This window comes from Bactrocera tryoni, chromosome 1 (genome assembly GCF_016617805.1).
Source record: "Bactrocera tryoni isolate S06 chromosome 1, CSIRO_BtryS06_freeze2, whole genome shotgun sequence".
NCBI lineage: Eukaryota > Metazoa > Arthropoda > Insecta > Diptera > Tephritidae > Bactrocera > Bactrocera tryoni.
The window spans coordinates 50368466-50383358 of NC_052499.1; the positions used below are offsets into that span (position 1 = coordinate 50368466).

At 38.2% G+C, this 14893-nt stretch overlaps 1 long non-coding RNA gene across 1 annotated transcript; it reads left to right on the forward strand.

Moving 5' to 3' along the window:
• Nucleotides 1-4976: 4976 nt before the first annotated feature.
• On the forward strand, nucleotides 4977-5764 carry LOC120766876. The gene is made up of 3 exons (XR_005704624.1): nucleotides 4977-5235; nucleotides 5286-5381; nucleotides 5447-5764. It is a non-coding gene; the product is annotated as an uncharacterized LOC120766876 (long non-coding RNA).
• The last annotated feature ends 9129 nt before the right edge of the window (nucleotides 5765-14893 follow it).

A 14893-nucleotide genomic window follows, 5' to 3' on the forward strand; every position in this document is an offset into this window, starting at 1 on the left:
CATTTATGTGTGTGTTTGTGAATTTTTGCATGTATTTGTTTGTGTGAGAGAAAAGTGCGTAAGTGCAGGGCAGCCAGCAAATGCACCTGAGCGAATGCATGTGCGTAACTGCAAGGCATAGACACACGTACACACACGTAGAGTTGTTGGTATTGTTGCACGTGTGTGTGTGTTTGTTTGTGTGCGTTTGTCTATGGTCAGTGGCTTATTTTTGCGCTGCGAAAGCCCATTAAAGCGGGTCGTAAAAAAGCTAAATGCCAATGCAGGCCAACATTCAATAGGATAGCAGCGGCGCGGCAGCGTTAGTCCTTCATCCTGCCGTGTGTGGCGTTGCATCTGCCTGCGGCATGCACGCTGTTCAGCACCCTGCCTCCCCTCTCGACACACAAGCGCACACATGCACACGCATCCGCTGCTCCTTCGCCTCGCATTTGCTTCACATTTGTGTGTCTACGCACCACTCTTGACCCCCCTGCCTCACATCATCACTTGCCTACTGCTCTCTCTATGCCGTGCCACCACACTTGAGTGAGTTATTAGCGCACATGCATATGCATATATGTGTGTGTGTGTGTGTGTGCGTAGCTGCAGCAATGCATATTAAAAAATAGGCAAAATTACATGGAGTTTAGTTTAGTTAAGTTTAGTTTTGGTTGAGTTGCTCCGGTTCAGTTCATTGCAGTTTGATTCGGTTCAATTTGGTTCAGTTCGATGTGTTCGCCCGTTTGTCGGTTTGTCTTGCCACTGTCAGTCGGTCGCTCAGTCATTCAGCTGCTTTGCGCCCGGCTGTGCGTCGTGTCGCTCCGTCTTCAGCTGGCGTGTCCGGTGTTCGCTTTACGCACTGCGCTCGGTTATTGCCCTTTCGACAAACAACGCACTCACCAATGCTCATACACGCACACACACATGCGTTTGCTGGCATTTTCAATTAGTGGCAGCTCAGCTCGCGTCCTTTTGCTTATTCGATTTCCTCTGCCTACTTTAACTTTATATTTATTTTATATTCCTTTATTCTATTTATTTCCACTTTTGCATTTCTATGAATATGCATGTGTGTTCGCTGGCTTATTCTTATGGGATTTGCCCCTCTTGTGATGATCTTCGACTTGGTTTTGCGCTTGTTTGGTGTCTTAGGGTTTCTATTTTCTTTAAATGGATTTTTAATTTGCATTGTTTCGCGAAGTTTGTTGACTTTAAAAACTTATTTTTAGATGCACCAAAGTTCTTGCTACGTTTAGTGAAATCCGAGCTTTGCGACGTTCAAAAGTTGAAATAATTTTATTTATTTCCAGGTGTTCTGCAAGGTATGGCTCAGCCTGCTCAGCTCAATCCCTGGCGACGGCGTTAAGGTCACATCCCAAATTTTGTGTGATGGCGAACGTTACTGTAGTCTTATGCTCCAGTGAAAAGTAATTCGAAAAAAAAGATGCACCGAAACCTGAAGCTAGAATACCCCCTGCAATGCATTTTTTTCCGATACTGGCGGTTCCTGCAAATGAGCAGCTTATTGGAGAGAAAAGGACATGTGCAAAATTTCAAATGCGGACATGGCTAAATACTCATAATTTTTCGTACAATATCAATTATATTCATCTGAAAGTTATGGTTTATATCTTTGGAAGACTCATAATTGTAAATAGTGATCCATTTCGAGGTTCCCTACTTTTTAAAGAAAAAACACTGAAACTTCAAATTGAATGGGAAATTGTTATTATCATTCGAAAGAACGTTCTTTGACATTAATTTTTTGGAGAATGTCGCAGTTGTTCCATCCGTTGAGTTCAATTTTCGATGATTCGTTCGAGCGTTTCGACTGGTAACTGGCGAATGACACACGTGATGTTTTGGTTCAAGGCCTGAATTGAAGCAGGATTGTCTACATAGACTTTAAGCTTTACATATTTTAACGGTGTGATATCAGACGATCTTGGTGGCCAATCGACCGGCTCAAAACGTGAAATTATCTGCTCACCAAAGTGTTCTCACACCAAAAAGTTGTTTTTTTTTCTGAATGAAATGACAGTTCTTGAATGTCTTTAGGCTACTCTGCGTTCCAAATTCAGCAATTTTGCTTGTTTACATACCTATTGAGCCAGAAATAGGCCTCATCGCTGAACAAAATTTGGGTCGAAAATGTCAGATCTTCTTGGAACTTTCCTATAACCTATAGAGTGAAGCCATGTCATTTGGGAAGGTCGAGTGGCCTCAGATCTTGTACAAGTTGTATTTTGTACGCTTTTAATTTAAGATCTCGACGTAAAATCCGCCAAATCGTTCCATACGTCAGTCCGTGTTACTGCGAACGCCGCCGAATCGACTCTTCATGGTCTTCGTGTACACTCTCCGCTACGGCTGCTATATTTTCTTCACTGCGTGCTGGACAAGGTATATTTGGTCAAAGATTTTCCAAGAATGATCCTAAATCTCAAGATGGGTGATGGTGTTGCGAATAGTACGCTTACTAGGCCGATTATGTTGACCATAAGTTAAGCGGAAGCACTCTTTACAAATCATGAATTTTGTTCATGCGTAAGTCTTTCCATGATGAAATGCCAAACAATACTGAACAAAAATAACACGACAGCTTGATAGAATTTAGGCGTGATATGTCAAAAAATGGTTATTGAAAAAAGTACGTGTACTTGGATCACCAGTTATAGGATCTAGTAAAAGACACTTGATTAAAATTGAGGATACTGATGGGTAATTTATTGCCATTTTTAAAATAATGTCATAATGCCACTCTCATAGAATCTATTGTTCCTATAGGCAAAAAACTGGCATTGTGAATTTTCATAAGTAACAGTTCTGCCGCCATACACAGAAGCTGGTTTGAGGGTCGGATTATAAGATGGATTCATAGGAACCTCTCAACCAAACTCACGGACCTTATGGTAAGTCTATATTGATGTGTTTGGCCTGGCGATGTCCCAATGGAAGACATTTACGATTCTAGCAGGCCGCTTTTGAGTGCTCGCTTCTCTCAGGTGTTGTTGACAGCACAGACCCAAAATTAAGAGTCTTAGAAGTGCAGCTATAATAGCTGATCACTCACCCGACGGCTACGAAGATCTTGCGGAGAAAAGTTCTTTCGAATGATCGAAGGAATTTCTGCACTATATGTGTTAATAGGGCGGGATTAGTGGGACTTATAGAGCGTAATTTTTAGTCGTCGAGAGAGGGATTTACTTCTCAATTGCCTACCGATCTTAAAGTAGCACCTGTTGGCAAGAGTTATTCTGCGCTTGACCTCCAGGCTTAGATTATTGGTGTAATTTATGCTAGTTCCAAGATTTATGAAATCTTAATTTTTCAAATTTGTAGCTACCAACAGCGACATAGGTCCCCAGACGGGAGGAGTCTTTAAATGTGCGTATAGTTGCGTTTTTGCTATTCAAATCATAGGCATAATTAGCGTTTCGATGGCTGTTACAGTGCACTGCATGTAGTCCTTTGTGAAGCCATGAAAATATAACTTCTTTTTCCATCTATTCCAGTTCGGTGTGATATCTGAAAGTGTGAGGTCCCATACTGTTAAGCCTTGATATCGCAAACGCTGCACAATCAAAAAATAAGTGTTGATATGTATCCGCCTCATTTTCTTTCATATAGTTTCTGCAGCTGACATCCGGTTAGATCCTCAATCTCCTCGTGGGTACCGATAGGGTAAGGACCTTTTGAAACCCACAAATGTCATAATTTCACAACAAAAGTTGCGAAAAATCCCTTCAATTCATTTAGCTCATTTGCGGTAATCGATCCGATTGACTCATGTAAATACATATGTTAGCCGATGACAATTAATAGACGATGGAGTATAATGCTTCTAACGGTCGAAATTGAATATCAATTAGATAACTAGAACGATGAGATGTGATTTGAGATAGGATTTGGGTATATGAATATTTTTTCTGCTAATATTTTTTTAATTTTTTAAGTTTTTTTTACAATTGAAGTCATACTTGTACATCGCTGTATCTCAAGTTCGTATCTTCTTTGCAATCGGCGCTTTAAAAATCTTTTGATTTCACACTGCACACATACACAAGCAAATGGTCCTATATGAGTACATTTTAAGGATTTTGCAAATACTTTCACACATGCATACGCTCATGCATATACATATTTATAGTATGTATTTATGTATGAATGCATGTCTGTATAAACCTTTGAGCTATTCGATATCCGGCATAAAAGTACAGCTGCGCACAGTAAAAATAAAACGAAAACGCATTGAAATGAAAATAGTTAGTTGGTCATTGGCGAACACACACGCACAATCAACAACACATACACACACAGTCGTACACACATACACGCTTGTTTAGCAAATATAAAAGCTGTTTAGCTGAAAACGCCAAACAGCCAATAGCATGCGCCCCTTGCCGTACGTTGTGCAACAACAGCAAGAACAACCGTCCGGCCGACCGACTAACCCCAACTGCCAAAACTCGATGGCGTCTTCAACTTTGCCAGTTGAGTGCGTAAAATATACCTGTATGTATATAGAAGCATGTGTCTTCATGTATCCGTTAGGAAAATAAAAATTGTTTATAAAGTGATCACGATTTTTTTCATATAAAATTACCAACTGTAGCTTGGACGAATTCATTTCGTGAATTAATTTTCGAAAAGCTAACACTCCTGCTCCAATTTTGTTGAAATTTCACTAATACCAGCTTTTATAGCATATCGTCACCTAAAATGCAAAACAACATATTATCAAAAACAACGAAATTGAGTTTTTTATTGCTTACGATTTACAAAATCATATTATATATACATATTTGGCATAACATTTGTTGCTTTAGATCTCAGATATACCCCATATATAACCATTTTATAACCAAAACTCAAATTTCAGCTTCAGTATGACGTTTTTCCTTCGCCTGTAAATTTAAGAAAAGTTATGCTACGTTATTTTGCATTTTAGGTGACTGGTTTATATATGTTATGGTGGTACTATATCAGCGGTTCTGAAAAGTAAGCAGCTTTGTGGTGAGACATGAGAACGTGTTCAAAACTTCGTATGGACAACTCAAAAACAGAGGGATATACAAACGAATATATGAACAGATAGACGGACATGGCTATATTGACTCAGCTCGCCGTGATGAACGAGTATGTGTACACTTTATAGAGCGCTTTCTTCTGGGTGTTACCTTACCTTATGTTTTCTAAAGAACATTGAAATTTATCTATTCAGGATTTTTTGAACAAACAATGGAATCGCAAGTAATATCTTAAACAAACATAAAAAATAGTAAATTACGTATTTTTTCTAGAGACCCTACATTTAAGAGCATGCAACGACACTCTAAGGCAGTAAGGGAGCAGTGAAGCTAAAAGGTTGTTGATAAATCTACGTTCAAATAAATAAGGTAGAATAAGAAGAGCCAATTAGGTTCCAAATTATAGAGGTATGTTCTTGTTGAAAATATTCTAGGTAGCTGTACAATACTGTCCTAATTTAGATGTTTCAAGATCTGTCATATAACAGATTTATACGGCTTTGTGGAAAAGCAGAAAGCGAAGAATGTCATAACTCTTTGGAATTATGGTGTATATCATACGTTCTGTAAGTGTAATTGGTTAATGCTATATGATGTTAGAAAGATAAATTTTTGCCGGAGACAGCATCAGTATCATTTGAACACCAGTCGAAAGGGGACGCCAGCAAAAAACACAAATGCCATGTTACATCTCTTCTTAAGCAAAACCAAAAACGGAAGCCATCCGCGTGAAAATGTGAATAGTTTTTATGTTTCTGCTACTGTACCAACCAGGCAAAATTTTTGTCGGTTTCATTCCGGTAAAGTTTGTGTCAAAAATACATCGTTATGGAAAGACTAATTGTTGCAAATATCGATAAAATACTGAAAATCTAATCTCCGTTCAACGCTAAGTCACTCACATCGATCGTGACTGGCCATAAGGTTCGGCACATTGGTTGGGAGGTTCTTATGCATCCACCTTATAGGCCAGACCTGGCATCAAGTGCATAATTACTGTTTCTGTTTAGGAATAATGATTTTTCCATACAAAAATTCGTCTCAATGAAAGTGGTATTATGAAATTTTCTTCGAAGAGGTAACCAGTTTTCGAATAAAATGATACATACGTACAAGGTGCTTTCCAAAGTAAACAGGACTTTTTGAATTTAGCGCCCCCTGGTGGCGCCATCTATATATCGACTAGTGCGTTAGAATCTGATATCTTTATCGATTGTCCAGTGAGTGAGTGATTTCATGACATTTCATCGATTGGAAGTGAAGTTATTACGTTTTAAGTGTCAGTATGTTTGTGTTGTCGGTGCGAAAATGAGCTTCGAACAAAGAGCCAACATTAAATTTTGTTTTAAAATTGGTAAAACTTTATTTTTACTTTTTTTCTTTTACGTTTCAATTGATGAAGTTTATGACGATGATTGCCTATCCCGTAGCAGATTGCACGAGTGGTTTCAACGTTTCAAAGTGGTCGTGAGGACATAAATGACGATCAACCTGTGGGCAAATCAAAATGCGTGATCACCGGAAATTCCATCGAAACTGTGCGTGAATTCATCAAAAGTCAGCCGAAATCATCACTGAAATTCATGGAAATGGAATTGTACATCTCCAAAACATCGATTTACCGCATTTTGACCGAACATTTGGGCTTATGAAAGGTGTGTGCACGGTTTGTTCCGCACAAATTGACTGACGACCAAAAATTGCTCAGAATCAATCGACGCTTGTGACCGATCATTTGACCAAAAATCACATTTTAACCATTAACCACTCCCCGTATTCGCACCTTATATGTGACTTCATCGGATTATTCTAACAAAGTTGAACAAAACTTTCAAGGTAATGCAAAAATAATGAAGTAGTTCCTACATAGAGTCTATAGTAATCAACTAAGCCAGAAGAATAAATAATGCTAAGAGATAGTACTTGAAAACACAACAGAGTTTGTGGAAATATCGCGTAATAGATTGGTAATCCAAGTAGCAAACAAATATTTGGACAAACGCGATTCCGCAGTAATGTCAAGCACTACAAGAGATTTTGGGTAGAACCTCGCATCTCTAAAGCATTCATATAAAAATATAGACTTGCAAATACAAATGGGATTATTGAAAGAATTAAAAAAGTTGTGGAAAGGGATGAAGTGGGTATAATTTATATTTTCTCGTGCCTAAAGAGAAAATATGTGATTTTATTATTTCAACGTAATATACTTGTTGTCTTCTTGCATATTCATCGATTCGCTAATAAGATTCTGACTTTTTTGATCGTTTTAGATCGAGTATAAGCAGTGATCCTATGAATAACGCACAGAATCTATTCTTTCCGGATATGTATATAGAGAAATTTTGTTCATTCAGCTCAATACACAGCTTTGAAAGCGATTTTACCTTAAATTTTGCCATCTTTCGCCAAAACACACCCACTTCCGTCGAAATTTTCTAGGTCAGCGTCCAACTTTTTCAACGAATGTGAGTTGAGAAAAGGTCAATTCGCATTTGGGTGATTTCAGCTTCCAATATTTATGTTAACAATTTCCTACAGGCTACACATAAATTTTACTTTTGCTGCAAATTTCTAGACGCACCCCCAAAATACCACAAAGCGTAGCATTTATGCAACAAATACATTCGTACATTTGACTTACTTGCAACGCACCCACATTTGTTGTTGTTGAAAAAGCGAGGCCAACAGGCGTTACATGCACGTCCATAGCCATTTGGGGCGTGGAGTCATGGTGTGTTGTCAGCTAGTGGCATGTTGTTGCTGTTGTCGTTGTACAAAATAACTGCCGATGTTTTCGCAGTTTTTCGTGCTTTCATTACGCATTTTTCGTTGCGCAACACAAATCGCATGGCTACCACACATCCCCACATCCAGATGTAGCACAGCGCAGCTTTTTTGCGGCAGCAACTCAAATGTGCGTATGCGTGGAAATCCGTTATTTGAGCGGGCTTGTGAGTGTATGTGTGCCAAAGTAGAGCTGTGTTTGTATTTGTTACCTTATTTGCATGTGGAAAACACTTCTTCATATACATGCGCGTGTGTATGTGTGTGTAGCAAGTGCAACCTGACGCTGTTGTATGGTCAATTAAACCCGTTATGGGCCGCTCAATTAAAGTTTGGAAAATATGACTTTCACAATTGATTGCTTGCGATACGGGGGCATAGTGAATAGAGCAGGGTAGAAGCAATGTTGCAACGAGTCAGTCAAACAGTTGAAGCGTTATGTAGATTTGGCAAGTGGCATGAAGTGGCAATTTAATGCTTGGAGAAACTGATTCTCGAAAACTCAAATGCGATTTGGTGTGCTTTTATAAGTATTAGAAAAATTGAGCTGCATAATTTTAGGGGCTAAAGCTTTTACTAAATAAATGATGATTTTATATTTGAAAATAAATGCTGACTTTACATTCGTATAAAAATATTTTGCACATGCTTGTTAATTTTATAGAAAATTTTCTAAAATGAAGATGCATACTTTTAGGCGTTTATTCTGATGTCAAGCAAACCTTTTAATTTTTTGCAATATTTTGCACTATTTTTGAACACAATAACGTATAGCTATATACAAATTGCAAATTGTTGTGTTTTATAATATATTTTAAAAACTTTGTTGTCATATTTTTAGGCGCAAATATTTTTATTTCAGACATTGACAGTTTTTCGCACTATTTTTTGTTTTGAAGTAAATGCTGATAGCATATACACATATTTACAGAAACTTTCTTTTTTCTAGCTAGCTTGTTTTGTAGAAAATTTTCTAAAACAGAAAAGCATACTTATAGGCAACTTTGAAATCAAAATTAGAAGTGTTAGAATATAATTACCTGTACTCATGTATACTCAAATAACTTATTTGTGTTTTTATAAAAAAAATAAAAATTAGATTACATACTTTTGGGCGCCAAGAGCATTTACTTAACAAATGCATTGAATTTTTGCACTTTATATATAGCAATATAGCCTTTTTGTGCATGACTGAAACTTGTATACATTTTTTTCGAAAATAAGTTTGCATACTTTTAGGCGCTATATCCTGTTTTGAAACAAATTCATAATTTTTGCAACACTTTTGTGTATAGTATATTTAAATATACAGACGTCTTCATATGTCGACATTCCTCAGCCAGAGATTAAGCAGCTAAAAAGAAGCCGTTTTCCCGGTTGCCCTTCCCAAACCGACAACTCAGGCGACAATGACAGTGACAAGCTTGGTAATTTGAGAAGTTTACAATGCCGCAGAAATAAACAACAGCAAAAATAATACAAGAAGGCAAATAAAATAGAAATACTAAAAATACACACATATGTGTGAATACAAGTAGTATTTGCAAATAAAAATGCCTAAAAAGATTGTGTAGCGTCTTGTCAAAAGCCTAAACCGACGCAGCGCTTCGACTTTGGAGGCTTCCTTCTGCACAAAACAACACACCACACTAGCAACGGCAGCAACAACAAGGTAGTGCGGCAAAAGCGCTTCACCAACCACACAACACATTGCTTGGTAAGGTAGGTTCGGTTACGTTTGGTATGACTGCTTGAGTTCTATTTGTTGTTTTTGTTATTGTGCAGCTATTTCTGCTGTCAATGTTGTGGTTTGAGTTTAGTTCGTGGAGGCAGTTGTGGGCGCGCGTAAAGGTGGTGTTGAGATGCTCATGTGTTTTGGTGTTTTTGCCTTGCTTGAGGCTTTGCTTGGCTGGCAGCAGCTGGACAGCTGCGTTGTTGTGCTTTTTTGTTGTTTTCATTTTTTATCACATATTTTTTTGTATATGATCCAGTGCTGGGAAAAACAATGATTTTGATTTATGAACAAAACATGTCATTGAACTTGAGCGCTTGCTCGCTGACTGCGGTTGAGTGCCGCTGCCACGGGGATGGAATTTATAAAATCGTAGAAATGCAGTGTGTTTCTCGATTTTTTAACGCGATGCGAAAAGGGAGTAAGCGAGTCTAATCGAGGTGTAAAGCAGAAGGATTTATAATAAAGTAGTACTCTTGTAGCTGGATGAACGTTTGGTAGAACTTGCCTCAGAATTTTCCATAATTTTCTATTTTGTTGGAACCAGCCTTATTATTGACTAACTCTGAGAGAACAATATATTAAAAAAATTCTCATACAAGAACCCAAATTATTGTTTTTGCTCCTCCTGATTGTTCCTCGAATTTGAATAATTTCATTTTAAAAGTCGCAAAAATAATAAAAAATTTCGAATATTAAAAGTTTTGTAGATCTTTCTACTTTATCTGCCTCCTACTGACATCCTAGATGCCTCCCCAGTTTACCACTGAAGAGCTGCAACTAGCCACTGGCAAGCTCAAGGCCTACAAATCACCGCCGCAGAGCGCCCGGCAGTACTACTGAACATGTACAACGCCTGCCTTGAAGTCGGAATATTTGCTGAACCCTTCAAAATGCAACTTTTGGTGTTAATAAAGGGAGGTTAATAAACCAAAAGGAGACGCCAACTCGCCATCAGCATACCATCCACTATGCATGCTCGACACATCGGGGAAGCTATATGAAAGCCTACTTCAGCCCAGACTGGAAGCGGCTATCAAACGAAGCTGGAAGACTGTCGCCTAGGCAACATGGCTTTGGACCCAGCAGATCAACTATAGGAGCTACACAATGCGTCATTGAAAGCGTAGAAACCACACAGCGTAGATGGCATAAATATAAAAGAATAGTGTTGCTGGCGATTCTAGATGTCCGAAATGCCTTCAGCAGCGCTAGATGGGTGGATATGATCGACGCTCTCGAAAAAAGCTTTAAGATACCCGATTACCTCAGGGCTGTAGTGCAGAGCTACCTTAGCAACAGGAAACTGCTGTACGATACTAAAGAGGCATCACAACAGATAGCGGTCACGTCAGGAGCAGCACAAGGATCCATTCTAGGCCCAGATTTATGGAACATTAGCTATGACGCTAGAAATGCCAGATGAATTGTAATTAAAGGTTGGTACGCAGCTCTCAAGTAATTGCTCAAGAAAAAAAATACATTATTTCTCAAGTAATTTTGACAGCTGGTTACGCATTGTGCATACGCACATTAGAAGAACAAGAGAAAATAAACAAAGAAAACAAGCTTTGTGCGTAATATGCATGTGTGTATGTGTATGGTAACATAAATATATTCATTGAGATTTAAGAAATGTTGTTGATGATTGGTAGGTTTTATACAACATTTCAAAATGGAATATACTTCATAATAATGATTTCAACTAATTTGGGATGAATTTGACGATTACTTCGAATTTCCTTCAAGAAACAATTGTTGATTTGATGTTTCTTCGCAAAACCAAGGTATATTCACATTTTACTGAAAAAAAGTTTCAAAAATTAGTACTAGATTTCTTGAGAGCTGCGTACTAGCACAAGTAAATTTATCGCAGACCGTTTCTTAAGTGTTTTTTTATATGAAGTTTTTACGTTTCTTGAGAGCTGCGTACTAAGCTTAATTGACTACGCGGACGACATTGCAGCAGTCATCACAGCAAGGGATACAGAAGAAGATACAAGGGCCGCTATATATATTCTGGCCTAGGGCAACACTAAGTGTTGCCAGGTGCAATCTGACCTTTCCATTGGAAAGTTTGACATTTTTTAGCATAACATCACCCAGAACGTTTTGTCATTTAATCGTGAATTGTTTTATTTACAGGGAATTAAAAAATTCATATCGGCCAAAAAATGGAATTAACTCGTGAACATTTTCGTGCGACCATTTTTCACAACTTTCGACGTGGATTACCACGACAAGAGTGCATCGATGAACTAAAACCTTTGTATGGCTATGAAGCACCATCCAATAGCACTGTGAAAAACTGGTACAACGAATTCAATCGTGGCCGACACTCGCTCAAAGACGAATTCCGTGAAGGTCGTTCAAAAACAGCCGTTGTGCCAGAAAACATCGCTGCCGTACGTGAACTGATAATGTAAGACCGTCATGTAACATAGCTTCAGATAGAGGCATGCCTTTGCATTTCTCCTACCAGCATACATTCGATATTGAATGAACACCTGGCCGTAAAAAAAGGTTTGTTCTCGTTGGATCCCGCACAATTTGACAATCGTTCAAAAAAAGGCTCGTGTGGATTGGTGCAAAGAAATGCTGAAAAAATACGATCGCGGTGCTTCAAAAGACGTTTATAAGATCGTCACAGGTGACGAATCATGGATCTATGCGTATGAGACCGAAACAAAACAGCAATCGACAAAAAAAAACATTTTCGTTGATAAATATGCCTATTTACATTATTAGGCCAGAAATATATATGTATAGCAACCTACGTACGACTACGAATATTCTTAGGATACCCGAAATAATAAACTACCAAGGTGTAAGACTGGATCCCAGACTAACCTTCTGGGTACAAATTTAGCACGCCGCAGGAAAGGCAGCGAGAATCACCTCTCAACTGAGCCGACTAATGGCCAACATAGGAGGCCCCAGCGAAGAAAAGAGAAATCTCCTAATGTCGACGACAATCAACGTCTTATTATACGGAGTCGAGATCTGGGCAGACGCGCTTAAAAAGGAAACCCGGCGCAAGGTAGTGGTCAGAGTGCACCGCACCGCAGCCCTTAGAGTAGCATCAGCCTACCGAACAGTATCAGGCGATACAGTAAGCTATAAGCGGTAATGCCCCAATTGACCTTCGAGCATATGAAAGGAAAAAGCTGTGGGAGCTAAAGAAACCATCCGATAATAACAATAGCGCAATACAACCAATAAGGAAAGATACAACGATAACATGGCAACAAAGATTAGAGAATGAAAGTCGCGGCAGATGGACGGGCAGGCTAATACAAGATCTAGACTTATGGACAAGCAGTTAATTCGGAGAAGTAGATTTTTGCACAACCCAGCTATTATCTGGTCATGGATATCTTAAAAAGTACCTCCACAGAATGGGAAAAGCCGAAGAGCGCGACAGAAGACGACTGGTGGGTTGAGACATAAAAGATATATCTTTCAGAAGACTTGATCTCTGCAAGTTGTCATATTTATTTTTGTATTCAAAAATATATTACAAGTTATTAGTGATCGCTGCTTTGTTGGTTTATTTATATATATGTATATGTATATAGTATATTATATATACATTTTAGAAACCATATTTATGTGGTCGCCACAATATTCTGAATAATCTCGTCAATTCTATGATACTATCTTTCAAGGCTTAAATCGTCTCGTGCTTGTGTGTATAGACAAGCGATTTCACATAACCCCATAAAAAATAGTTCGATAGACGCGAAATAATGAGCTCACCAAAAGTTTCTTTCAATAAATTGTTGTTTCGGTATCTGTAGAGTATATGTATAGCGCTCTCTCGTTAGAACCAGAGGTCTTCCACATTAACATCTTCCTAGTGAGGTACAAAAAAGTCATTAATCATAGCTCTATAGCGTTCCCAATTGACTATAACATTACGGTCGACTTCATTTTTGATCCATTCATTGAACGTGCGACAGGCTTGATGGTCGTTCATTTGAATTCTTGCACGAGTAGGATTTTATAAGCTCACAAACTGAGATTCCTTAAAATTTTCTATAAAATGGAGTGGCACAGCTCCAATCCTAGCGTGCAATGGCATGGCTCATTCGGGTGTTCTTCGATACTGTGTTCCACAGCGTCTTCCGTGCGCGCTATATGGTGTCTCTGAGGATTCCCTTTGTCCACTTCAAGTTACATACTGACTCTGCTGGGCGATTATTTTTTTGGTACTGAATTTGCACGATTGCATACGTTGTTCTGTAGTAAGTCTATTCATTATGAAAAGGCAAACCTAACTGATTATAAATCGGCTGTCAAAATATTCCAATTCACGTCTAAACCATTATTTTGAATAACTCATTATAATAATATTGATGTTGATATTGATGATATAGTGTATAGGTCATTGACACTACTATATATGTATACATATGTACGTAAACATATAAAATATTTGGTCACTATGCAGCCCACTGATATCCAGAGTAAACTGTATACCAGTATAAACTGTATCAAATGCAAAGACATAAGATATAAACAAGAACACCAAATTGGGGCAACTGCGATGGGAATCCTCATCCAAAAGACTATTGTCCCACTGACTGGTATCGAAGAGCCAACCCTGGATAGACAGACAATATGACGACATAAATTTCTTTCAGATCCAAATACTAAGTGGACATGATTGCTTTAACAGCTACCGCTACAGATTCCACCTTGACATTAGTCCGAACTGTCCGACATGTACAGTCTGAATATTTCTTCTTTTATTGCCGCCGTGTTTTGTACTAAAAACTACTCTCGATAGTAGTTCTACGATGGAAAATTTGACGACACAAATGTATCAGTCCACTGAGAAATGGAAAGCTCTGAAAGCGAAGCTTCACGCGAAAAAAAATTCTGCCTATTTATTTACTTTTTTACTTTTCCTGCGTTTTATGTACATATATGCGTAATCAAACCTACAGGTCATTAAAGCAAAACAATAAAAACACAAAAATTAAATGAAAATGAAAACAAAAATAGAAACAAAGAACAACAACAAGCGTCCAGTTGGCTGAGTCAGCCGTGCGACCAAATGAAACTCGATGAATTGGGAATTAATTCTTGTGACAACGTTTTAATGCTAAAATAAACATGAGGCAACAAAGAAACAACAATAAAATGACAAGAACAAGAAACGACGAAAGAACAAGAAATGGTTTACAACAGAGGTAGCAAATGCATACATCGTATACCTTGTATGTACTATATATTTATATAGTATATACATATATAATGATTATTTGAAGCGACGAAACTAAACCCAAAAGGCAACAGCGACAACAAAATGCGCGCTGCCGATTAGCGAACGATGGTGACAGGGGTAAAGGGGCGC